The sequence below is a fragment of the Camelus dromedarius genome, chromosome 29 (genome assembly GCF_036321535.1).
Source record: "Camelus dromedarius isolate mCamDro1 chromosome 29, mCamDro1.pat, whole genome shotgun sequence".
Classification (NCBI taxonomy): domain Eukaryota; kingdom Metazoa; phylum Chordata; class Mammalia; order Artiodactyla; family Camelidae; genus Camelus; species Camelus dromedarius.
In genome coordinates this window covers 21,889,935-21,914,810 of record NC_087464.1, presented here as the reverse complement: position 1 = coordinate 21,914,810, position 24,876 = coordinate 21,889,935, and the positions used below count along the sequence as shown (strand labels likewise).

Sequence of the window (24,876 nt, the reverse complement as noted above, 5' to 3'; positions counted from 1 at the left end):
TGAGAAGATCTAAAAATAAATCAATATAACATCTAAAAATAAATTAATATAGATCAATGTCAATAGAAACAGAAAAGGCATAAATTAAAATTAAATACTTATTCCTAATTTTTAAGTTTTAAATATTTAATTTTAAGAAGAAGAGCCTAATTTAGGGTGGTTACCAAAAACCTGCAAGAAACATATTTAATAATGAAACATTGATGCACTGTCCTGGAGGTCCTGCTCAATATAACAAGAAAAAGCAGTAGTGATAACTGGCTAATATGTGACAGTACAACCACATGGATTGTATAATCACTGCTCTGTTTTGATCATTTGGTACCTGTGAAGTATGTTGCTAACGTATTTGAACATCATACCTAAATAAAAAATAAGCAAGCAAGAAAGTTGCATATATTTGCTGATAATTTGATTGTCTATTTTGAGAATCCAAGAAAATCCACAAATTGTTGAAACCAGAAAAGAGATAAAGGTTCCTGGTTACAGGATCCATTTACCAAAATAAATTATGTTCCTAGACACTAATGACCAAAAACTAGAAAAGTAAAAAAGAAAACAAATTTAATGTCATTCTTAATAACAACAAAAACTATTATAACCTAGGAATAACCTTTGTAAAAAAATAAATAAGACTTTTATGGATAAAATTATACAACTCTATTGAAGGAGTATTTCAACAAATGGGGATGCTTGGTGTTCATGATTGGGAAGACTTATAAAGATGTCAAGTCTCTACAAATTAAACTATAAGTAAAATTCAGTTAAAACTGCAGTAAACTTTTTCATGGAATATTCCAAGGTGATTCTAGTCCTTTAGAAAAATAAGTTCTTTAGAAAAATAAAAGTGAGAATAATCGAACAAATTTTAAATAAGAAATAAATGAGAGTTGATGATATCATCAACATGGGGGGATAAATATTTTCTGCAGTCTTCCCCCTGCCCCAGAACACCAGCTTAGACCCAGAGTCCAACAGGGAAGCTCTAGTGCATTGTTGGGGCAAAAACTCAAAAATAGATGCATTGAAGAGGATAAGAGGAAGTCACCTTTACCAGTGTCACCCTTCCGCCAATGAGGATAGTACATGGCCACCAGAGGCCTTCTCAGTCTGTGATTTCTCCCACAGGAAAAAGTGAGAGCATGTTATTGACAGTCTGCCTTCTCCAGCTAAACACAATGCTGCCAAGGAGACCCACTTCTTTTTAGCCCCATCCTGAACACTGAGGTGTACTGTGTGAGGGGGATAGGGTATGGCTGGGAGAACATTGGTAGGATGTGGATCCTACTAACCACGTTGTGGACCATCAGAAAGCCTGCCCAAGAGATGCTGGGGGTGTCTTGACTGAGAATCCCTGCCCACAAGTGCCCCAACACACACACAGAGGCCAGTCAGTAAAGAGGAGGTGATAGCTTCTTTAAATAAGAAGACAGCAATGCAAGACATCAGGGAAACATGATGCCACCAAAGGAACACAGTTTTCCAGCAACTGACCCCAAAGAAATGGAGATCTAAGAAGGGAAAAGAGTGAAGAAAGCCTAACAAGAGCCATAGTCTGCCATTAGGAAAAACAATCTGCATAATTAAAGTCCAGTTAGGAGAAGAGAGGAAAGAAAGGGTCTCTTGAGAAAGCTTATTTAAAGTAATAATGACAGAGAACTTTGCAAATGTGTGAATCTGGGAAGAATTTAGAACATCTGAATTCATGAATCTCACAGGTACCCCCAAAATTTCAACCCCAAGTGATCCCCAAGACACATTATAATAGAACTGTCTAAAATCAAAGACAGAGTTTTTAAAGCAACTAGGGAAAAAAATTCTTTACATACAAGAGAACACCCCCCCTCCTCATAAGGTTCTCAGTGCATTTCTCAGCAGAATCCTTGTGGGCCAGGAGAGAGTGGGATATTTTCCAAGTGCTGAAGGAAAAACTGCCAACCAAGAATGTTTGACCCATCAAAGCTGTCCTTCAGAAATGAAAGCAGGGTAAAGATTTTCTCAGATAAAGAAAAGCTGGTGGAATTCATCATATTAGCCCTTCCTCATTCGAAGTGCTGAAAGTGTTTCAAGCTGAAATGAAAGGATACAAATTACTAGCATGAACATATATTGGGTTCAATCCCCAGTACCCCCTCTAAAAATAAATAAGAGAATGTAATTACCCCCCAAAAAATAAATAGTAACATGAAAATATAAAACTAGTAAAGATAAGGTCAAATTTGTAATTACTCTAATAATGTAATGTGGTGTGTTAATTACTTAACCCTAGTATAAAAGTTAAAAAACAAAAATATCAAAAATAACTATAGCTACAGTAATGTGTTAATTGTTACACAAGAAAAAAGTGATAATAAGTTGCAACATCAAAAATAAGATGGGGAAAGAATTAAAAATGTAGACTTTTTGTATGTGATCAAAATTAAGGTTATCAGTTTATAAGAGACTTTTATAAATTTTATGTAAGCCTCATGGTAACCAAGAAACAAAAACCAAAAAATAGTAATACCAAAAGAGGAAGAAAGGAGTAAGGGAACTACAGAGTAACCAGAAGACATGAAGGTAGCTTTAGCGGTTCCTTACCCATCAATAATTACTTTAAATGTAAACACATTAAATTCTCCAATCAAAACACATATATTGGATGCATGGATTAAAAAAGAAAAAAGACCTCAGTATATGGTGCCTACAATTGATTCACTTCAGCTTTAACAACACACATAGTCTGAAAGTGAAGGAATTACCCTTTGCAGTTACCCTGACAGCAAAGCCGAATAAGGACACTACAAGAAAAAAAAAAAGTATAGGTCAACATTCTTGATGAATATAGATGCAAAAATTCTCAGCAAAATACTAGCAAACCAAATTCAACAGCGCATCAAAAGGCTCATACACCATGATAAAGTGGGATTTCCCCCCGCCCCGGGATGCAAGGATGGTTCAACATACACAGATCAATAAACGTGATACACCACATTAATCGAATTAATGTTAAAATTATGTGATTATCTCAATAAATGCAGAAAAAGCATTAAACAAAACTCACCACACTTTCACACTAAAAATTCAACAAATTGGTTATAGAAGGAACATACCACCACATAATAAAAGCCATGTATGAAAAGTTCACAGCTAACAACATACTCAACAATGAGAGATTGAAAGCTTTCCCTTTACTATCAGGAACGAGAATGCCTGTTGTTACCACTTTTGTCCAGCATAGTACTGGAAGTCCTAGCCAGAGCAATTAGGCAAGAAAAAGAAATAAAAAGAATTCAAATCGAAAAGGAAGAAGTAAAATTGCCTCTATTGACAAAAGGTATGATCTTATAAATAAAAAAATCCTGTAAACTCCACCAAAAAGAAAAAAAACTATTAGAACTAATAAATGAAATCAATTAAGTTACAGGATACAAAATCAATATACAAAGATCAGTAGTTTTTCTATACACTAACAATTTGAAAAAGAAATAAAACAATCACATTTATAATAGCATCAAAAGCAATGAATTACTTCAGAATAAATTTAACCAAGGAAATGAAACGATCTGTACATTGAAAACTAAGAAACTGAAGAAGACAAAGATAAATGATGGCTGTAGTTAACAATATTGTATTATATACTTAAAAGTTACTAAGAGATTAAATCTTAAAGGTTCTCGCCACACACACACAAAATGGTGATTATGTGAGATGATGAAGGTGTTAATATTGTGGTAATCATTTCATAATATATGTGTATCAAATTAACACATGGTGTACCTTAAACTTACACAATGTTAAATATATGTCAATTATATCTCAATAAAGCTGAAAAAAATTTTTAAAAAGATGGTCACTAGAAAAAAAAGAAATGAGACTTTTTTTAAGCTGTAGTAAATGTATGATGTTGGTACAAATAATCAAATACTTCGGTGGAAAATACTAACCCAGAAACTGATCTACATACACATGTGTGTATATATAAAACACATACCCTTACACATATACACGTGTATAGAGAGAGATTCTTGATTTAAGCTGCGTATTCAACAGGGGAGAAAAAGTGGACCCTTTGGTAAATGGGACTGGGACAATTATTTTTCCGTATTAATCAATGAATAAATATATGTGTAAGTGAGTGACGGAATAAGACCTCTATCTCACAAGCCATACATGACGATTAATTCCATAAGTTAAAGTCCTATGTGTGAAAAAGCAGGACTTTTATAATTTGGAAGAAATGTATATCCTTATGAGATTAGTTAGAAAATAACTTAAGCTCTCAAAAGCACATATAATTAAGGTAACATGATTGACCACATTAAAGTAAAAAATAAAACTCTTCAAATGATAACTCATAAAGTTATATGCTGTGAATGAAAAGAAGATATTTGCAATACATATAACCAGTAATTGGACTAGAAAAATGTTAAAATTATTCTACAAATCAGTAAGAAAAAGTCAACCCATTAGAAAATTGAGTGGAGTCATAAAAGAAAGAAATCCAGATGGCCATTAAATATTTGGAAAGATGCTCAACCTCATTAGTAGTCATATTTCTGTAAATTTAAACAAGATATTTCACTCCCTGTCTGGCATAAGTTGAAAATGGAAAATACCAAGTGTTCAGAAGCATATGGTGAGAGGAATCCCTCATATAGTGCTCATCGACGTATTAACTGGAATGCTACTTTTGTAGAGCAGTGTGGCAAGATCTGGTGAAGCAGAAGCTGCGCACGCCCTGTTTGACCCGCAGAATTCTCTTTCTAGGTTTGTACCTTGGAGAAACTGCTGTACCTGTGTGCAGTGAGATCTGTACAAGGATGTGCGTTGCACCCTCATTTTAATAGCACAAGCCTGAAAACAAGCTAAATGTCTTCAGGCAGGGAATGGCAATAGGAGAATGAGTAAGTTGCAGCGCTGTCATAGAATACTGTGGAGCAGTTTATTGATTCATTTATTTAAGAAACATTAATGAACTTGCCACTGTGTACTCAACATTTTGGGTACTGAGGATATAATGGTAAGCAACACGAAGCCTTTTAAGTCGTCATACTTAAGTTTTGGTGGTTAAAATGATGGAGGCAGAGTACCTTCACTTTGTGAAGTCATGAAGCTTTCTACTTATAATTTATGCACTTTCCTGTATATATTTAAATAAAACATTTACTTTTTTTTTTTTTGCTTTTAAAAACTAGTAAATGTAGTGTCAACCAAAAAGGAAAATTGCAAAAGTCTACATATAGTATGCTTCCATTTATGTACCATTTAAAATACTCAAAGAAATGTTATATTGCTAGAATGAGAGAGGGGGAGGTAGGGAGAAAGGGAGAGTTAGGTAAAAGTGTAGAAGCACCAAATAGGCAGACTGTGTACCAATTCAGGATAGCCATTACCTTTGAGGAAGTTAGGGGGAGATGTTAACCCTATTTGTTCTGTTTTGTTTCTTTTTTAAAAATGAAGCAAATTTGAAAAAAAATCATGTTTATTAAATGTGGGCAGTGGGCAGCTGATTTCAGCAGCATGTTACATATTCCCTTCATTGTCAGTCAGTGCATTTTTATCTGATACTTTGCTTCAAACATATATATGTAAATCATATAAGGAGAAAATGCTCAGGTGAGTGAAATAGTTTTAAAGCTTCTCCCTTCTAGAATATTCAGAATTTTTCTAAATAGCTTTTATCCTATAATCACTCTCAGAAAAAAACCCATGTTCCCTTTATTTAGAAATCATATACTAATCTTACAGGGTAAGAAGACAGTGATCAAAATTTGTTTTTATATTTATTTATTTCATTAATTTAAAATATGTTACCAGCAAGTAAAAGAAAAAGCACATGAACCACAAAATTAATTATTAACTTTTCATATATGATTCTGGGTGAATGTCTGTAATAAGAAAAGGGCACTGGGAAGATAAATTTGGCAGTGTTAATAGGCAAGCCCTCATTGGAGTATTTTTTTCTTTTTCCAAGCATTACTCTGCCACCAGTGAAGTCTCATTATTTCTAAGTGTCCTAATCAATAAGGTCATGAAAGATTGATTCCAGGAGCTGTCACTGTGTTTATGACAAGAAGCATATAGAGTCATTTATAGGAGTGGGCAGTAATTTTCCTGTTAACTAGTACGCCAGGGAATCAGTAAGCCCATCTTACACGTCTTTAGGTGGTGAGCAGACTCTCAGCGGTGTCCATCACTGACAGAAGAGGAGACTAATATTGTTAATTGAATTTCCCTAAAGAGAACAAAAATATACCATCATGTGGTGGGAAAGGGGGAGAAGGAGCAAATCCATACAAGTCTCTGATATGTATGAGTTGGTTGCATTGATTTTCCTCTGCTAATGGTATGGGGTGGATACAGAATTGTCCTCAGAAACTAAACAGTTGATTACAACAGCTCTTTTCCACTTACGACTTTCAGAATAAAACTACCAGTATTTCAAATAAAAACATGTGTATTTTATATAATTTTAATTAAAATTTTAGTTTTATTCTATTAAAGTAATACATGTTATAGAAAACATGTAACACTTACACATTTTCTCATTATTTCTTATGAACATGGTTTTAAGAACCACACAGTATTCTGTCGTGTGAGAGTACTATAATTTATTTGGCTAACCATCTGTTTGGGGGACCTTTAGGTTCACAAAGCCTTTCTGAAAGAAAAAAAACTGTATTAGTTTAATGTATGTTCATTGTTAAAAACAGAATTAAGCAGCACAGAAATATGTACATAGAATAAGTGAAAGCCCTCTCATTTTCTCCTCCTAGTCCCTCTCTTCAGACACAGCAGCTGCTTTCCAGTTACTAGCATATTATGAATATTGTTTCATGTCAGCACATGAAGATCTACCTAATTCTCTCCTTAATTAGCTGGGTTTATTTTTTAATTAAAAAATATTACACATGGTTTAAATAAATTAAACCATCCAAAAGGAAATACAATGAAAAGGAAATTCCTCTTTTACTATAAGCTAGAAATTCTTTTTAAAGACTGCATAGTATTCTACAGAATGGTTGTACCGTTAACTTAATGTAACCATTTCCCTATCGATGGACTTTTGTTTGGACTTCTGGGGGGATTTTGCTTTTTCAGACAATGCTTCAGTGGGCATCCTTGTACATTTAACATTGTGGACTTGGGCTTATTTTCCAAGATAGATTTACTAAATGTGGAATTGAAATTTTAGTTAAAAAAAAAAAGCTGATTGCACTTCAGACACATTCAAAAGTAGTAACATTCTTAGCCAATATAATTGAGATCAGTTGTAGATGGTCAGTTGAGCCCTAAAGTCAAACCAAGGAAATCATGATAAACAAATACTTAAAGTATTTTGTTTCAGTATAAAACCTTTGAGTTTACATTTATTCACTCGTCTTCTGATGTAGGAGCAAGACCTTTCTTTGTGAATAGATCTCTTCTTTGAAATTTCCTTTTACTATTCTTACGTATTACCTATAATACAGTATCTACAGATTTTACTTTTTTTTTTAAATGAAAACAATCTGAGTTCATCGTCAGTCCTCTAGATTTTTACATTCCCCCCCCCCCCCCCCAGTCCTTTCACTTGTCTCACTTAGACCTAATTTGCTGGCAGTTTTGTATAGCAGTTGCTATTACCATATCTTTTCGAGGCATTCAACTTAGTTTTCGTAGAAACTTTCTTTCCTAATGTGTCATTAGTTTACTTGACATTTAAATTACACAATATGGTAAAGAGTCAATTGACATAAACTTGTTTAGGAACAGATGGAAGGACAGAACCTAGGCTGTGTGATAACACTCAGAGGCAGGGTGTTCACTGGGATGTAGGCACCAGTCTGTACATTTTACAGAGGAGATGGAGAGTGTCCCATAAACCATCATTCCGCTAAGTGGAGATCAGCTGAAAGAGTTTTACACAGTACTAATTCATACAGCTATTCATGGCTTGAGAAGTGTCCGTTTCTACTCACCCTTGCCAACACTAGGCATTATTAATCCGTAAAGCATTTTAAAGCTGGAAAACATTTGTCAGTGAGCAGCAACAACAAAACCCTAGCATTTATTGAATATCTACTTTTATAACACTTCCCGGTGTGTCTCTTTAACTCATTATAGTAACACTACAGTGTTACCTAATGTTATCCTCCTTTTTTAAAATAAAAACATTGAGACAGAGAGAGATTAACTAACTTGGCCAGAATCACATAGTAAGTGGCAGAACTGAGATTGAAAACTATTTTTAAGCCTTTTTATTTGACATTGTAAGTTTATTACATTAATGAGATACTCAGTATTTCAGGGTCAAATATTTCATGGAAGAAGTTAAAACATGCTAGCAAAATACTGAGTAGTCTTTGTAGAATATAAAACTTTTAGTATATTTTCCTTTCATGAAATACCCTTTCAAAATGGTTTATAAAATTTATTCAATAAGTATATATTGAGCCTACAAGGCACTTTCCTGGTTTTGCAAATTATTGGAAGAGAACCATAGAATGTTAGAAGTTAAGTAACCTTGAGAGTTATTTAGCCAACTTATTCTTTTGTTTGTGGAATATGTGAATGAAGTGTGCTGATGCTTTAAGTCTGTAAAGGTCTTATCAGTATAGATTAAAATTGGAATCACCTGTACTCTTAGCAAAAGAAGAGAATGTGGTCATGGCATGGGCATGGTAAACCAGTCAGTCTGTGATCCTAAATGTTAAATTCATTTCTACAAGACCTACTGAGTATGTCTGCTCTAGCATGTTTTCATTGCACAAGTTAAGGCCTGTATTTCTCTTTACGTTGAGTTTTACCTTTTATTGTAGATAGTAACCAAATGTATATAAGGGAGACAGACAGAGACACACACCAATTTGCTAGGTCACAGTTTCTGAAAACGGTTTTGCTTGATAACCTCTTAATTATGGAATACCTTGAATTTTCACATACCGCATCCCCAAGGTGATGTTTTTGGCAATGCAATTCCAAAAGGACTCTTAATTCTTAATTTTACCCTATGATCTTGATTTTACTCTGTGATCTTGGGTTTATTCTAGAAAGGAAAATATAGTAAGTGACAAAGTTTTTGAATAAAAATGAGCTACAGATCTTGCTGAGTGCTTGTGTAAGTATTTCTGTAGGACATGTTTCTAGAAGTAGAATTACAAATTGCATGTATCCAGCCTTTTGTGAGCACCTCTTCTTTCCCTGTCTTTTGAGATTCCCGGGTTAAGGTAAAGTCCTAAAGCATGTAAGGTGATGTTCAACTGAACAGTGAAGAAAGGGCTATAGTCCCTTCCCCACTGGGAATTCTAGCCAACCCAAGAAAAGGACAGCTGAAGGAAAAGGAACTGTAGCAGCGAGCTTGGAGTGCTCGTGGTGAATCACCATTTTTTTCTGGTTAGAAATCTCTAAGGCAAAATAAAAGAAAATTCCGTTATTAGAAAACCAGCTTATGTGTCATGTCATCCTCTGGAAGCCTCCCCTAGCAGCCTGCCCCTTCTGTACCCATGCACACACCTCTGTCTGTCATCACTCCAGATGGGCTGCCTTTGCTTTATAATCCCATCCATCCGTGGTTACCTCTCATAGCACTTACAAGTCTGCTGTAATAATTCTCAACTGTGTGCCTCAGAATTACTTAGAACATTTTTTTTTAGTAAATACAGATAATTGGGTGGCTCTCTCTTCTTTTTCATTATGTTTGAAAATTTTTTTATCATAAAAATTAAAAAGATGCTTTTGTTCCCCCATAGTTTCACTGAATAAAAACCTCCATCAGTAATTCTGAGATACAGCTAGGGTTGAGAATCACTGCTATATCAGAATAGTTCATTTGCTTGTTTGTCTTCTTAGAAGATTGTAAAGTCCTTGAGGATCCCTAGAACCTAGCCCAGTGTTTGACATATTGCTAGATACTCAATAAAGACTTACTAAAGAAACTACAGAATTAATGAATAGATGATATTATCCAGTTAACTAGGAAAAGGATAAAGAGTAAGCTAATGGAGTTTGCATATATAATGTTTTTATAAAGAGGGCTAAGATACACTATTCCAGTTTCTTTAATGGTATAACAAGAAATGGGCCAAAATGTACAACTTCATAGAGTATACATTAAGAAGACTTTATTGCCCATTAAGCATATCAGTAAATAGGTAATTTATGAAGGTATATACTACCTTTCATAAGATGGTAGCTAGACATTTTGTCCTGTACCCTGAGGACTGAAGTTAAAGCCATTCATGACGTGCAGTTCTAGGCTTTGGGGCCAGGACAAAGTTGGTAGAAAAAGTTGGAATTAAATGGTCCCAGGGTGAACCAACCCAAAACTATTTACCTGAGGCTGTTCTAGTGTAGCGTAGGTCTCAGAGGTAAAAATGGGGCTGAGCACTTTGACTGATGTAAAAAGGCAAAGACAGGGCATATACGGAAGAAAACACAGCAAGGCTATACCTGGGAGGAACAGAGTCGGAGGGCAACTGGCATGCAAATTGGATCAAGAAGTCAGTCAGAAGTAGGCTGTGACTAGAGAGTATGATGGAGCTGCTCTTTTCCTGGTATTGGGTGTGTTCAGGGGACGGGCATAGTAGTTTAAAAGAAACTGTAGAGGACTTAAAATATAACTAATACTCTATAAAAAAAAAAATAAGACTGAGCTAACCAGTAGGTAGAAGTAGACTAAGTAAACAAATTCATGCTTTTGTCTTTGATTTTATAATTTCATGATATACAAAGTGGATCCACTGGTTCTGGTGAAAAACATAACTAAAGGATAAATAAAGCTATGTCAGTTTTTATTTTAGCTGATATGATCAAGGTAAAATATACAGATTCTTTTGTTTTCATTTGCATAATAGGAATGTCTCCCTTCCCTAATCTGAAAAGGGACTGTTCCCTTAGTATTTGAAAGTAAAGAATGGACACTAAAAGCATTGCCATGCCATCTTAATTAAAAGATAGCTCGAAGTCTTCCAAGGAGCCAGACTGGACTTGCGTAACGTTTCAGGAAGGCTGTACAAAGAAATAATAACAATTATCTCCCATAGAATTGAGGAAATGAAAGAATGGGATTTGTTAAATTTTATAGAGAATTAGAATTACAAGTTTCACTCACTATTCCACTTCCACTTAAAATCACTGAAAATTAAGAAATTAAGATGAACAGATTTTAAAAATCTGCTCCAATTAAAAACTATCCTTTAAAGAGAAATTTTACTCTTTTCCTGCTGTTTAAAACTATCCTTTAGAGTAAAAGTAAAATTTACCCCTTTTCTCCTGGTTTCTAATTCTTTTGTCTCTCCTCTTACTTATTCTTGCCTCAACTAAGTTGTGACAGTATCTTGGGTGCACATTTTTTGAAGACTGATGACAACACTTATGACCTCCCAACGCTGCTCCCTTGGTGACCACTAATGGTTTATCTAGTGTCAAACAAGATCTTTGTTTTCTTGATTGTAGATAAATTTGCAGCCCACTGCTTCACCAGTCATGATGTCAGTTGTTTACATTTCAACAAAATGTTTGTCGTAACTTTCAAATACAGGGGAACTGTAGACAGACGGTGTTTATCACGTTGTAGAGACTGTCAGAAATGGTTGGCCTCAACATAACTGAGTCGAGCTCAGTGTTTACATTTTCATCTGCAAACTGTCAGGCCTGCTCACTATAGTGACCAGTTGCAGCACAAGAAGATGAATAGCACAGAATTTTTATACTAGTTGCCATATATTGCTCTGAATTAGTCTTTTCAAAAAATGTGTTTTACAGATGATGGCCAAAGGATGAGGAGAAGCCATTCCGGCATTGGAAATGATAATATTACTATTTTGGTTAATGACCCTCTTCCAAAAGTGAAATGTGGAAACTCACATGTAGAATGTGTTTCCTGTGATAATATTTTTTCCTGTCATCTCCAAGTTAGGTCAGAAAAATGTGCTGACAAGTACACAGAGGAGGAGTTCTTACAAAAGAGGAGTGGCCCTTTGCTGCACTGTGGTCACGTCACCTATCACAGCCCATTGAAGCCTGTTTCTCAGTTTCAGACATTCGCTCAGTCTTTTATTGAGCATGGGGGAGGGGGGTGTGTAAATAAATTTAATATTGCTTGGATGTGTCCATAAATCATATATATGTATATAAATATTGACATACTGAATTTTTAACAGAATACCTCATTCATAACTACCTATATGACACTTCCTCCTCTGAAACACTTACTCCCTGAAGCCAACCCCTACTCATTCGTCAGAACTAATCTCGGTGGTATCTCCCTCCAGGAGCCTTACCCCAGTTCACTGTTTGACTTTAACATGCTTATCAAGTCTTGTCATAGCTGCATAATGCAATTTGTCATTTCTACTACACAATATAATTTCTGATTTTCTTGTTTGTCTCCCCTACTAAAATTAAAAGCTTCTAAAAGATAAGGGCTGTTTTATTTAACCATGTGTCACTAGTGTAATGCAGAGTGTTTGGCATACAGTAGGTCCTAAATAAATGTTGAATTTTGTAATTTAGGACATCATCTTTCTGCTCTGGAGCTCTAGCATCCATGGCCTCCCTCACTTGTTCTTTCATTCCCACCTCTCCAAGGGTATCATTCTTGTTAGTCAGGACAGCATCCTCTATATTGTGCCTGCACCATCCTTCCTTCCTGCATTTCCTTGGGGTGCTGCTTCTGTAACAGGCCCCCGTTTCCTCTGCTTATCTGTGTGTACTTCCTTCTTCACGATCACGTTCAAGACGCATTTCCTTAGAAGACCTGTAATTAACTCAGCCCTTGATGGCTTCAAGAGTAAATTGAGCCGTCTAGGCCCTCAGGATACTTAATGAAAAAAAATAAATGAATAATGGATAAATTGATGAATGGAAAGCGAACATTAGCCTGCAGACTTAAAAGAGGAAAAACACAGCAAACAGAAAGGAAAATAAGTGATGGGAGAAATCTTAGTAGAGGTTGAATATTAGTCATGTAGTCATCTCGCTGCCAGTGTAATCATGTCTATGACAAGGGAGAGCAGCGCCACAGGAATGAGAAGTCTCAGCTTCTTGCCCCAGATGTGTCATTACCTGGATGTATGGCCTGGGAATGACAGAATCTGTTAGCCTCAATTTCCTTGTCTGTGAAACAGTGGTTTTGAGGGTTCTTCCAGTTCTCCGGTGTTGGACTTTTACATATAAGTGAAAGTAACAAAACTGTTTTCTTGGTGGAACTATTTATAAGGCTGATTAAAATGTAATTAGTATTTGCCTCTGGAACCAGAAGCTGCTTCCCTGCCAAAGGAGTTGTATAGTCACAGCATGGGGGAGTTTTAAGTTATTATTTGACTAAAGAAGACCAGCATTATAGGATTTTCAGACAAAGGCATCATCATTCAAAGAGAATTTAAATGTTGTATTTTCCCTCTGTTTGCCTCAAAGTGCAATAGTAGAAAAGTAGAATATGAACTTGAAAGTTTTCTGCAGGCAGAGCCTGAAGTTGGCAGAATCTCAGAAATGATGTACCATCTCTCCAATCCCATAGTATTAATTGTAATAATGTACTTATATTTGTAGACTGCATTGTGGTTTCCAAAGAATCTTTTTCACTCCATTCGTCATATAAGCAGATCCTCTTACAGAAGTTAGACCAAAGCTGATGGGCCAATTAAAGTTGGAATGAGGATAAGGAACCCAAGGGTACCTGGTAGTGAGTGGCAAGTGAGAGAAAACTTATGTTCTATCTAGTCCATCAAAGAGAAGATGTGTATTGTTGCAGCGGGATGAGTTTGATGATCTGTGTTTCTCTACCATGCTCTGATGCCAAAGGGACAGGGAATCTGCTGAGTAAAAGTGCATGGACACCACCCCATCATTCAGTTCATCAACTGCTAAAGATTTGTAGATTGGCCACTAGCTCTCTGTGGGATGCTGAAGGCTACCTTTACTCAGAGCCAGAAGATACTGGGAATGTAAAAGAAAACATCCCTGGGCAATATGATTAAATAAATGCGGACTAATAATCATAATTAACACTTATTTTGTGCCACTTACCCGTCCTAAGTTTTGAACATATGTTAACACATTTAATCCTCAGCAACCCTGTTGCTTTTATTATCCCCATTTTACAAATGAGGAAGCTGAAGCACTTTTCCAAGTTTCCACAGCAAATAAGTGGTGAACCTGGAATTGAAACAAAAATCTTGCTGCCAGAGTCTGTGCTATTATTAATCACTACAGTGTACTGAGTAAAGCAAGTTGGTATTTATCTTGCTGCCTCTTACTCGCTTGAGCATATGTCTGGATGTGGCTGTCCCCAGCTCTTTTGTCAGAGAGCATTGGGACTGACTGCACACATTCCCATAAGCCACAGCTGTGAGTCATATTTCAGTCTCTGATATCTTTTTGGAGGGAGTGTAATTCCAGCCCACTAAGGAAAACAGGCATCTCACCCCAAGTTGTTTGATCTTCTGATTTCCTCTGATTTCAACTTCACTAGATTCTTCTAGCAGATTTTCTTTGAGGGTTTAGGTGCCCTCAACTTTTGCTAAAATATTCATGAGGAATACCAGTATTATTGAAGGCTCACATGTTCATAGTCATTTTTTAAATTCTGAGATTTATAAACTTCTAAATTTTTGCTACATTAAACTAAATCATTGCTTTTAGCTATGTAGTTCAAAACTGATTTATAATTATATTCTTTGTGGTTTGGGTTGAACATATACACACACACGTGTAACTTTAAAGTTCTTTGATTACAAGAAATTTGTCTTCTGGATGTTTCTTCTGTCCTTCCTTACCTCCCTCCTCCTCTCTCCCTTCCTTCCTTTTCACTTTTTCCTTCCCAGCATTGTAAGTTTTTCTGTGAACAGTGGTACATAATTAACATATGATGGTGATGATTTCCAGATATGTAACCCGTTCACAGGAAGCAGATGCTCTAGTTCCCCCCGTGCAGACTTGGAAACCATGTGCAGGTACACATACTCATCACGTTAAGCTATTTGGAAAAACCATAAGAACGAGATCTTCATAAGTAAGTTTGACTATGAAGGGGTTGACACGTTTGCCATGGTGTCTTTGGGACAGATCTTTCTGGACGGTGGAACTCCATACATAACGCCTTTAACTTTTTCTCATTCTCAGACCCTATTTAGATAATTTGGATTTAAAAGGTTCAGAACACGGGTTGCAAGGTGGCAGTGCCTACTCTTCTTTCAAAAGAGTACAGTGACCCAGAAGTAAATAGGATGCCTGAGAGTGAGATTCACATGGTCACTGAAACATAAACGTAAGTTACAGCATGTAGGTAATTTAGTTGATGGATGCAGACATTACTGTGATGTATCCTGCCATTCATTTTAGAAGGATATTTCATCTCTCCACTAAAAGGGATATAATGTTTACTATGCAGTATGTTCTTATGAGAGCAAGTTCCTTCATTCTCGAAAGCTATGTTTAAAAACAAATCCTTGGGAAGTAGATCATTCTTTCAGCAAATATAAATGTCCAAAGCATGTCTCAGACTCTGCCCACAAGGTGCTTCGGACGAATAGCTGACTACAGAAAAGCAGGGAGACAGTTAAACTACAGTGCCATCAGCTGTACAGTTACAGGCCTCCTTGCTTCCCTCCTTGCTCCTTGCAGTCTGCTTTCTGCACAGCATCCAGAATGATTTGTCAGATCACATTACTTCCCCACCCATTGCCCTCCAGTGGCTTCCCAACATATTTGAAGCAAAAGCTGAAGTATGTGTAGCAGCTTAGAAAGCTGTAGATCTGCCCCACTCTTTACGTCTCTGAGTCATCTCTTACTCCTTCACCACCTCCCTGACTCTGCTTCCGCCTCGTGGGCCTTGCTGTTCCTCAAACATGCCCGCCCTCTTCTGCCTCAGGCCCTTTGCACTTACTCTTCTCTCTGCCTGAAAGAGTCTTCCTCCAGGTAGCTGCATGGCTTATTCCTCACCTCTTTCAGGTCTTTACGCAAATGTCATCTTCTTAGGGGGCCTTCTCTTACCACCTTTTGAAAATTGTGACCCTCTTTGCCGCCACAGCACCCAGCCCCTCGTCTCTACTTTTTTTCTCTGTAGTCCTTATCACCATCTGACATACTTATTTATATTGTTATGACTTTCTATGAAAGTAGGCACTTCTGTCTGTGCGTGATAAATACTTGTTGAGTAAATGAATAAAAGTTAAATACAGAGTGCTGTGAGCACGCATAATCCAGGAACGGGTACCCGAGGAGAATTTGGAATGCTACAGCAAAGCTAGGATTTGACAGATAACCAGAAAGTTTTTAGCAGGATTTCAGGCAGGACGGACAGCACTTGCAGAGACCCAGAGAAGCACAGAGGAGTGCATGGTGCTTTAGTCCTTTATCATAACTGGAACAGAGCAAGGATGGGGAGTGGTTAGCGGTGAGACTGGAGGGCTCGTCAGGGGCCAGACAATGAAGGGTCAGAAAGATAACGGGAGCCACTGAAGGGCTTCCAACAAGGAGTGAAGTGAGTAGGTTTGCTATTTCTTTTCGAAATATCCTTCCTTCTCCAGTGTGGTAAGTAGATTGTAGAATGCCAAGCTTATAGCGGGAAAGCCTTTCAGAAGCCTATTCTGGATATTTAAGTGAGGTGGGGGCAGACCTAAAGTAAGCCGACATGTGTAGAGATGAGAAATACATGCATCTGGGAAGTATTTTAAGAGAAGAGTTAACATTGGCTGTGAGGAGGACAGGAAAGGAAGAAGCTAAAAATGAAGTGGATGATGGTGCCTTTCATTATCAGGCTCATAGGACAGAAAAAGGACATTCCATCTTGGACATGTGGATGTGCTTGTGGGATATCCAAATCGTGATACAGTATCTAGTGTAAAGTTAGCTATAAAAACATGAGGTTTAGAAGAACTCCTGGGCTAGAGAGAGATTTAGGATCACCGGTTTAGATACAGTGAAGGAAACAGTAGAAATGGATAATAATCTAGAGAGTAGTGAGAGGACAGAGCAGAGGAGAGAAACCTGAAGGATACAATTACTTTCTGCAGAGACTGGCCAACCAGGGCTCATAGACCGGAGCTGGCCCACTGCCAGTTTTTTAATGGCCCACAAACTTAAGAATGCTTTTTGCATTTATTAATAATTACATTTTACACAATAGCCTTGATTTTGCCTCTTGACCTGCAAAACTTAAAATATTACTATCTGGCCCTTCAAGAAAAAAGTTACTAACCCCCTGATTTAGGCAGAGGAAGATAAGTCTTCAAAGACCAAGATGAATGTTGGTGAGAGTGACAGGGAAAATCAGGAGTGAAGTAGCATGTGCGCCAAGGGGAAAGACTGTGTTTTCAGTCAGGGAGACTTTGGGTCGTGTTGGCATAGTAAGTTTACATACTGGCACATCTCTTCTGCTTCAAATACATAACAAAAATTGAAAATATTTTTTAAAAAAATTTTGAGGGGGGAAGTTTTACTTATTTATTTTTAGAGGAGGTACTAGGGATTAAAGTCAGGACTTTGTGTTTGCTAAGCATGCACTCTACCTCTTGAGCTATATCCTCCCCCCTTAAAATGTTTTAAAAGAAAACTAAGAGGACATAGCCAGGTTAAAGCAAAATTGGAATTTCTGTGGGCTAGAAATGGAATGAATAGAAACACAAAGTATTAAAAAGGGCAGAAGTCACAATTCTGTGGCACTCCCAGCCCAGAGACACTATGGTGACCAGAATTGGGCTCCTGTGGATTAAAAGGGGACTGAATGCTCCAAACAAAGTCATGTTCACAGCCCAAGGTCAGAGCTTGGGCTAGGGACTTGTCCACTCATGAAAGGAGGTTAAATAAAAACTGCTGCTAACTGCAGCCTAGTGTATTAGCTTAGAGGAAACTTCAAGCTTGGGAAGGAAGAGGACACAGCCTCACAACCAAGAATTGAACCAAGCAACCTGGCTGCTCGGTAACTGAATATGTGATATCTCCCGGATCATTGCTGAAGCTCCAGCCTCAGAACTGATGTTTTAGTGACCCGGAGCCCTCTGTGCCTTGGGGAAGCAACTGTGAACTAGATAGAGAGTATAAAGGAAAAAGTGGAATAAAACAAAACACCTCTGCTCAAAATGTGCCTACAAATCAAAATTACAGACACCAATAAGTAAAATGGTAGGAAAAATAACCATGAAACAATTTTTTGAACAGAACAAAGATTTATAACAGGTGCAATTAATTTTATAGAGCTACTTGAAAAAGATTTTTAAAGATATTTAGTATGCTCAAGAAGATAAATGAAAGCATCTATTTAAAATCAACAGGAAAACATGGAAAAATATGCAGAAATGAAATAATGAGTAATATGAAAGAGAAGTTAAAAGATAATAATAATAATAATACAGTATTTGAAAAAGAAATATGTCTCAATAGGATTAAATCTAAACTGGAACTAGGCAGGGAAAGAATCAATAGCTTGGGAGATAGTATTTTTAAATATACCCGAAACACAGAAGAAAAATAGGGTGAAAGGATGATTAGAATCATAGAACATAGCATAGCATTTATTCGGAGTTCTGGAAGGAGAGAATGGAGAGAAAAGTGGAGTTAATATGTGACACTTAACACCTGAAGAATTTTCAAAAATGGAAAAAAGGCAGAAAATCAAAGAGAAAACGAATATATTTAAGGCTACCAGAGTAGAGACAGATTATCTAAAAAGTACAGTTAGACTGATAGCAGACCTCTTGTCAGCTGTGAGAAGTGCCAGAAAGCAACAGAGCGGTATCTTCAAAATGTGTAAATGGGCAAGTGAAACATGCCTCAGGAATGAAGGCAGAATGAAGGCATTTTCAGACATTCAAAATCAGAGAAATAGAGTGTAGACCTTCACTAAAAGAGCAATTAAAAGATATTTCGGCCAGAAGAAAATGAGTTCGAGGAGGAAGAATGGGACACGTAAAACTGGTGAGCCTGGAAATTGTAAAAATGCGTGTTTACTCTATTAACCATTGACAATGTTAAAAAAAAAAACACAACTGCTTTTATTTACCAAAAAAGGAAGAAAAACTTAACCTTTTAGTTCATCTTAACAAGATAGAAAGGAAGATGTATCCTTGGGAATTAAAGTATGCAGAGGACTTTATGACAGAAATGGTAAAATAAGAGTGGAGGAGAGTGAAGATTTTCAATATACTACTATTCTTAGGAATCAAATTTACCACGCAGGAATAATGTAATTGTAAGTTTGTATTCTAGAACAAGGATTCAAAATCAGATAAATCATAGATGAGACCAGTGATTTCATAAGGCAAAGATAAAACTACTTGATCTAGCCTTGAAAATCATTAACAGGGTAAAATTCTAATAGTGGTTAATGAAAATAGGTATCTGGATGGGGAGGGTATAGCTCAGTGGTAGAGCACGTGCTTAGCATGCACAGGATCCTGGGTTCAATCCCCAGTACCCCCATTAAAAAAATAAATAAGTAAACTTAATTACCTCCTCCCCCCCCCAAAAAAGGCATCTATATAAGGGATATCTGTACTTTCAAGAACACATAGAAAACTCAACTTTACCAGAAAATAAATTCTACCTTACAGTCATATAATAGCTTGCTCAATATTAATATGGACCAGTGATTATGTTTAATTCTGTTTTATAATTTAAGGGGCCCGTGATAGATTATTTGAATAGTCTAGGTCTCAGAAGATCTTCCCTTCATGCAAACCTATAGTTGACAGAAGCATTTGTCTGTCTGAGATCTTTCAAAATTAGGTTACAGTTCTCATTTCATTTCATAGAAAACGCTCTCATGTATTGGTAGGTCTCTATAGGAACAATAAAATACTCTAGAAACTGTTAACTGTTAAACTGTCCTATCCCCAGAAAGTGCAGAAGGAACATTCCTCAAGAGAATATGGGACTGTCCTCATCTTCTCTTTCTGAGTATCATAAAAATAACGTGGAGGCAAAAATAACTATGCAGTAAGATGTAAGTAATAAGCAATATGTTTTAAAATATTCACTTAGATGTATGTTGTTCTTATTTTTAATGGATTCATCCATAAAAGCCTAGTAATCCAAACGAAAGTATCTCCTGAAGGAGTCATGATTTCTCTCTTCTTTGAACTCTGAAACACTTTGTCTGCACCTCTCTTAGGACACATACCAGTTTTTCCCTCATAGCTGCTTGTTCTGATGTTTCTCTCCTCTTATCCAGGCCACACTATGGCGTTCTGTCCCCCGCAGGGTGGGCTAGCACAGTCTGCACACACAGCACACAAATGTTACACGAGCGGTAGTTTTGTGTATCTGAGTTTTGGCGGCGGGGGGGGGGGGGTTTACTATAATAGCAAAGCATTTCATAGTAGTATGTTACTGCATGTTGTCTTAAAAAGCTATGAAAATTTCACAAATTTTCTGGTAAAGTAAAGTTTCTATTTGAATAATTGGGCCATTAAGAAAGATTTTTGAAAAGCTGATTGTGTTGATGTTTTGAAGGAACTTCAAACCATAGTTTAATATAAGAGTCTTCTTGAAGTCCTGACAGTCATTTTAGAGTTAGGAGAGTCAGGAATTGATGGCATATGTGAGGTAACTAAGGTGGGAGAGGTTAAGTGAATTTACCCTGATCACACACAACAATTGGGATTTTTTGATAGTTGATTTATGCACTTTTTTTAACTAAGACACTGAAGTGGAAAGTGTATCATCCTCTCCAGCACAGATGATAACATGCTGTAATTGTTATTCTTCATATCTAAAACATGTATTTTCTGTTTAAAAAAAAAAGCAGCAATTTCTCCTCTTCCTGCTCTCAAAGCCCTGTGATTATACTTCTGTTACAGCATTTATCATGGAATTACAGTGGATTGTTTGTCTTCCTAATACAGTTCTTCCCACCTCAGTACTGGCATTGGATGAATACCCAAAAACGTTTATTGAATGAATGAATGAGATCATGACTGTAGTTTAATTGCCTTTGGAATTCAGGTCCTTAAGGTTGTTTATATCATCACATTTTCTGAAGCACACAGATTCTGAATTTCTTTGTTGATTATTAGTTGGTTCTAACAGTTTCCCATTAAGGGTAAACAGTGACTGTCCTGGAAACCAGTCATTCAGCACTTCTGGCTTCTGTAAGAGAGAGAAGCATGTTGGTCCCTGTCAGAACCTAGGATCAGAGACTTTTGTCTGATTCCAAGTTTTCCTCATTTTGTGCAAATATGTATTTCTGGTCTATTACTTAAGACTTTATAACTCGTCCTGTCAACTGAATCTTCTGTGAAATAGAAAATATTTTTATGAAAGTGTTGTTCTAATTTGATTTTTATGTACCATGTTTACTTAAAGCAGCGTATGACTTTTATTAAAGACATTAATACCATATGAGAGTTATGCTAATCAGTCTATTCTGGAATTGCTGTAAACATTTAAGACACCAGTATTTCAATAAATGGTGTTTTTATTTTTTTTTAATTGAAGTACAGTCAATTACAATGTGTCGATTTCTGGTGTGTAGCATAATGTCACAGTCATGCATATATACATTTATTCACTTTCATATTCTAAAATGGTGTTTTTAAATTAGACCATTTTGTTAATATTTTAATTGCTTTATTGAGATAATTCTCATAGCATACAATTCACAGATTTAATAATACAATTTACTGTTTTTTAGTATATTCACAGAGTTGAAAATAATCAATATAATCAATTTTAGAATATTTTCATCATGCTGAAAAGAAACTCTGCACCCCGGACTCATCACTCTCCAGTCTCCATTTATCCCCCTTAGCATTTTGTTTACATTTATACTTAATGACTGAAATATTTATTTCCTACTCTGTCTTACTGTGTGTGTGTGTGTGTGTGTGTGTGTGTGTGTGTGTGTATTTCAACCATCTATTTCTCTGTAGAGTCGAGGCTTTCATATCTTACTATAAGTTATGAGTTTAGATGAGCTCAAATTTAGTAATTTGAATATTATTATTTTACTCTTTTTCCTTCTAAGTATAAAACTTAAAAATCAGTATATTGTTTGAACAACCATTGCTTTATTGATAATTAAAATCAGCAATATTTTAACTGGCTCATTACTAGTCAATTAGTTATTATACAGTGATTAAAGAGATCTCTCTCCATCAAACTGAAACTGGAATAAGTCATAGTGGGTGAATGTATTGCTCTCTGATAGTTTGAATTATGTGTATTCAATTCACACTTCTTGACCTAAATTGTTTTTTTATCATAGATTTAGACAATTATAAGAAAACTAAAATCAGTCACGAAGGCTTTTGGATTTTTCAGAATAGAAAACCTCATGTGAATGACAAGTTATGCTGTACATAATAGTCTATTTTGATTAATAGAAATGTTATGTAAATCACTTGTCAAGTACATGTGAAATGATTTTTTTATCTGTGTTATTTACGCTAAATTCTTGCTGGCACAGGGCATTTCTGAATTAAAATCTCTGCAGACAAGCGGTAAAATGCATAATGTACTTATGAATAATACATTAACAGCCTTATAGTCAAGATCAGTGATAAACAACTTGGTAGTTCAGTGTCTGGGGACACATTAGACTGCTGAGTCCATCTGATAGAGGACTTTTTGGACTTGTCTACTATCTTTGTATCAAGTGCCATAGAAACAAATTAAATAAATTTCTTATCTAATTCAGATGAGGATTTAGGTAAATCCATGGTGAGTCTATGCAGCTTCTCTGCTGTATTTGAATATGCTTTGTGTACCCTTTGGATATCCTTTTTGTAACCTTTGTGTACACTTTGCGTAAGTTGTATCATGTATGTGTTTTTGCCATGCCTAACTGTAGCATCAGGGACAGGAATGATTACTAAAGTACAACTTTGAAGGGTTGACTCCTCTCACTACTTTGATTTACTAACTAATAAAAATTATTTTTATAGTTTGGTTAACTTAAACCAATAAATTTAATTTTAGAAATCCTTTCTGAGTAAAGCATTTACCAGTGAGAATTGAGTAGGACTTCATGATCTTAGTTTTCCTGAGTTTATAATCCTTACATATCTGCAAGTAAAAACTAACTATGCTAGACGAGAATGCTAGACTGTGAACTCCGTAAAGATATGGATGTGTCTCCAGCACTTAATATAAGAACACAATGGTTGCTTGATAAGCATTTGTTGAGTAAATGAATGACAACATTAAGCAACAGTGGGAAGTAAGAAAGTACTGAAGCACTAGGTGATTACTGTCTTGGGCAGAATCCAGGCAGGAAAATAGTGATTGCTCTAGGTGTTTCCAGAAGAGGGCCATTTAAAACAAAGATTTCATTATAAAAATTACTGGACAAGCTGCAGGAGCAAAAAGTAGAGAGTGATGGTGCCCAGAGAGTTATAACTGCAGGAAGTTGTGCACCACCACACCCCCGGCGCTGGAGGAGTGGAAAATGGGAATGGAGGATTGCCTCAAACCTGTAAATCCACACCAACCACTGGCAGTGCTGGAGCTCTACCTCTACCTTTTAAAAAGTAATATTTCTGATTAGTTGTAATGTATGCATTGTGTGTGTATATTGTACATTGCAGCTTCACATTCTGGTGTAATGTTCATTGGGCAGAGCAATTTGTATGGAATGCGATTCTCCTGTGCAGCCTGTGCGTTTTGGTGTTTCATGTGTTTAGGGGCTGGAATTTCCTGATTTATTCCTTTGTAGGCTGGGAGGTGTTTTATTAGCACACACACAAAAAATGTGTATTTATTGAAGTAGCTACTTAGTGTCAGATATTAGGGTTAAAAAATTAATTTTTAAAGTGAAACTTGTAATATATTAGTAAATTTACCTGACAAACTCACATCCTCATGTAAATGTATTCAGACACTGTATATGAGGCGTTTAAGCTTGTGTAGAAACTTTTACCTTAACAGTTTTGACATCCCACTTTACCTTGAAATAGCTCTAGTTTTTCATATCAAATTGTTTTGTTCTTTAAAAAATAAAAAAGTAGCATACCTGACAGTCTGCTGACTGCTAGGCAGTGCCACTCAGAGGCCATGTGAAATGTGATAAGTGTACTTTTTCAGCAGATTAGAGAAAAGGTGACTTGTCAGAAATAGGGTTACTTAATAAAACGCACATTCTGAGAAGACAAAATCATGTCTGTGGGTGGCTAGTAGCTAGCTTACAAAGCTTAAGTATACACTGCTTCGGAGCTTAGGGACATACTGGCTATGGCTTGGAAAACATGAGCACAAGAACATACAAAAATTAGGTTCTAGTCTCCTCTTTGAACTATTCCATGTTCAAACTGTTCCACACTTTCTGCTTTGGTACAAATTATAGTGGCCTGTGGTGTAGCCCCTACTGCCATGTTCAGAGAAGAGATGCCAAACCAATCGATCCCTACAAAACCTCTAGAGAACAATGGCACCTACATGGTGATGCCACAGGGATCCTTGTAAGTTCAGATTAGGAGAAAGAAAGCAGGCTTTCTTGTTTTGAGTCATGGCAACGAGTATATGACTTTCATTGGAAGAAAAATTGCCTTTCCTAGGAGCAGTATATCTTCTGTTTCTCCCTCCCCCTCCTTCATGTTTTACTCCTTTATCTTTTTCTATGGAATTAATATTATTGAACTATAATGGCTAGTTAATGACAAATGGAGTTAAACTGTCCGATAATACTGAAGTCCTGTATACAAATACCGAATTTGAGCAGCTGTTCCATTTACCAGGGTTGCATATTAAAAAGTTAAAATGGTTTTTAGAAGTGTTTTTCACTTGGCATTATGGAAAGAAGGCATGGGACCTCTTCCTTTCCTGCCATGCGTGAACCCTGAGTCCTGGGACCGCCACATCCTCATTTAGCACTTAGACATTACCTTGAAAATCATTAGATTCTTTTTATGCCCAGTTTACCCAACTTAATTGTGCACTTTTTCATGGAGGAGATCCTGATCCTGTGCCTGACCACTT

At 36.3% G+C, this 24,876-nt stretch overlaps 1 protein-coding gene across 4 annotated transcripts in view; it reads left to right on the top strand.

Moving 5' to 3' along the window:
• Nucleotides 1–24,876, top strand: part of SCAPER (S-phase cyclin A associated protein in the ER) — a 258,514-nt gene that overhangs the window by 112,818 nt on the left and 120,820 nt on the right. The window lies entirely within an intron of this gene.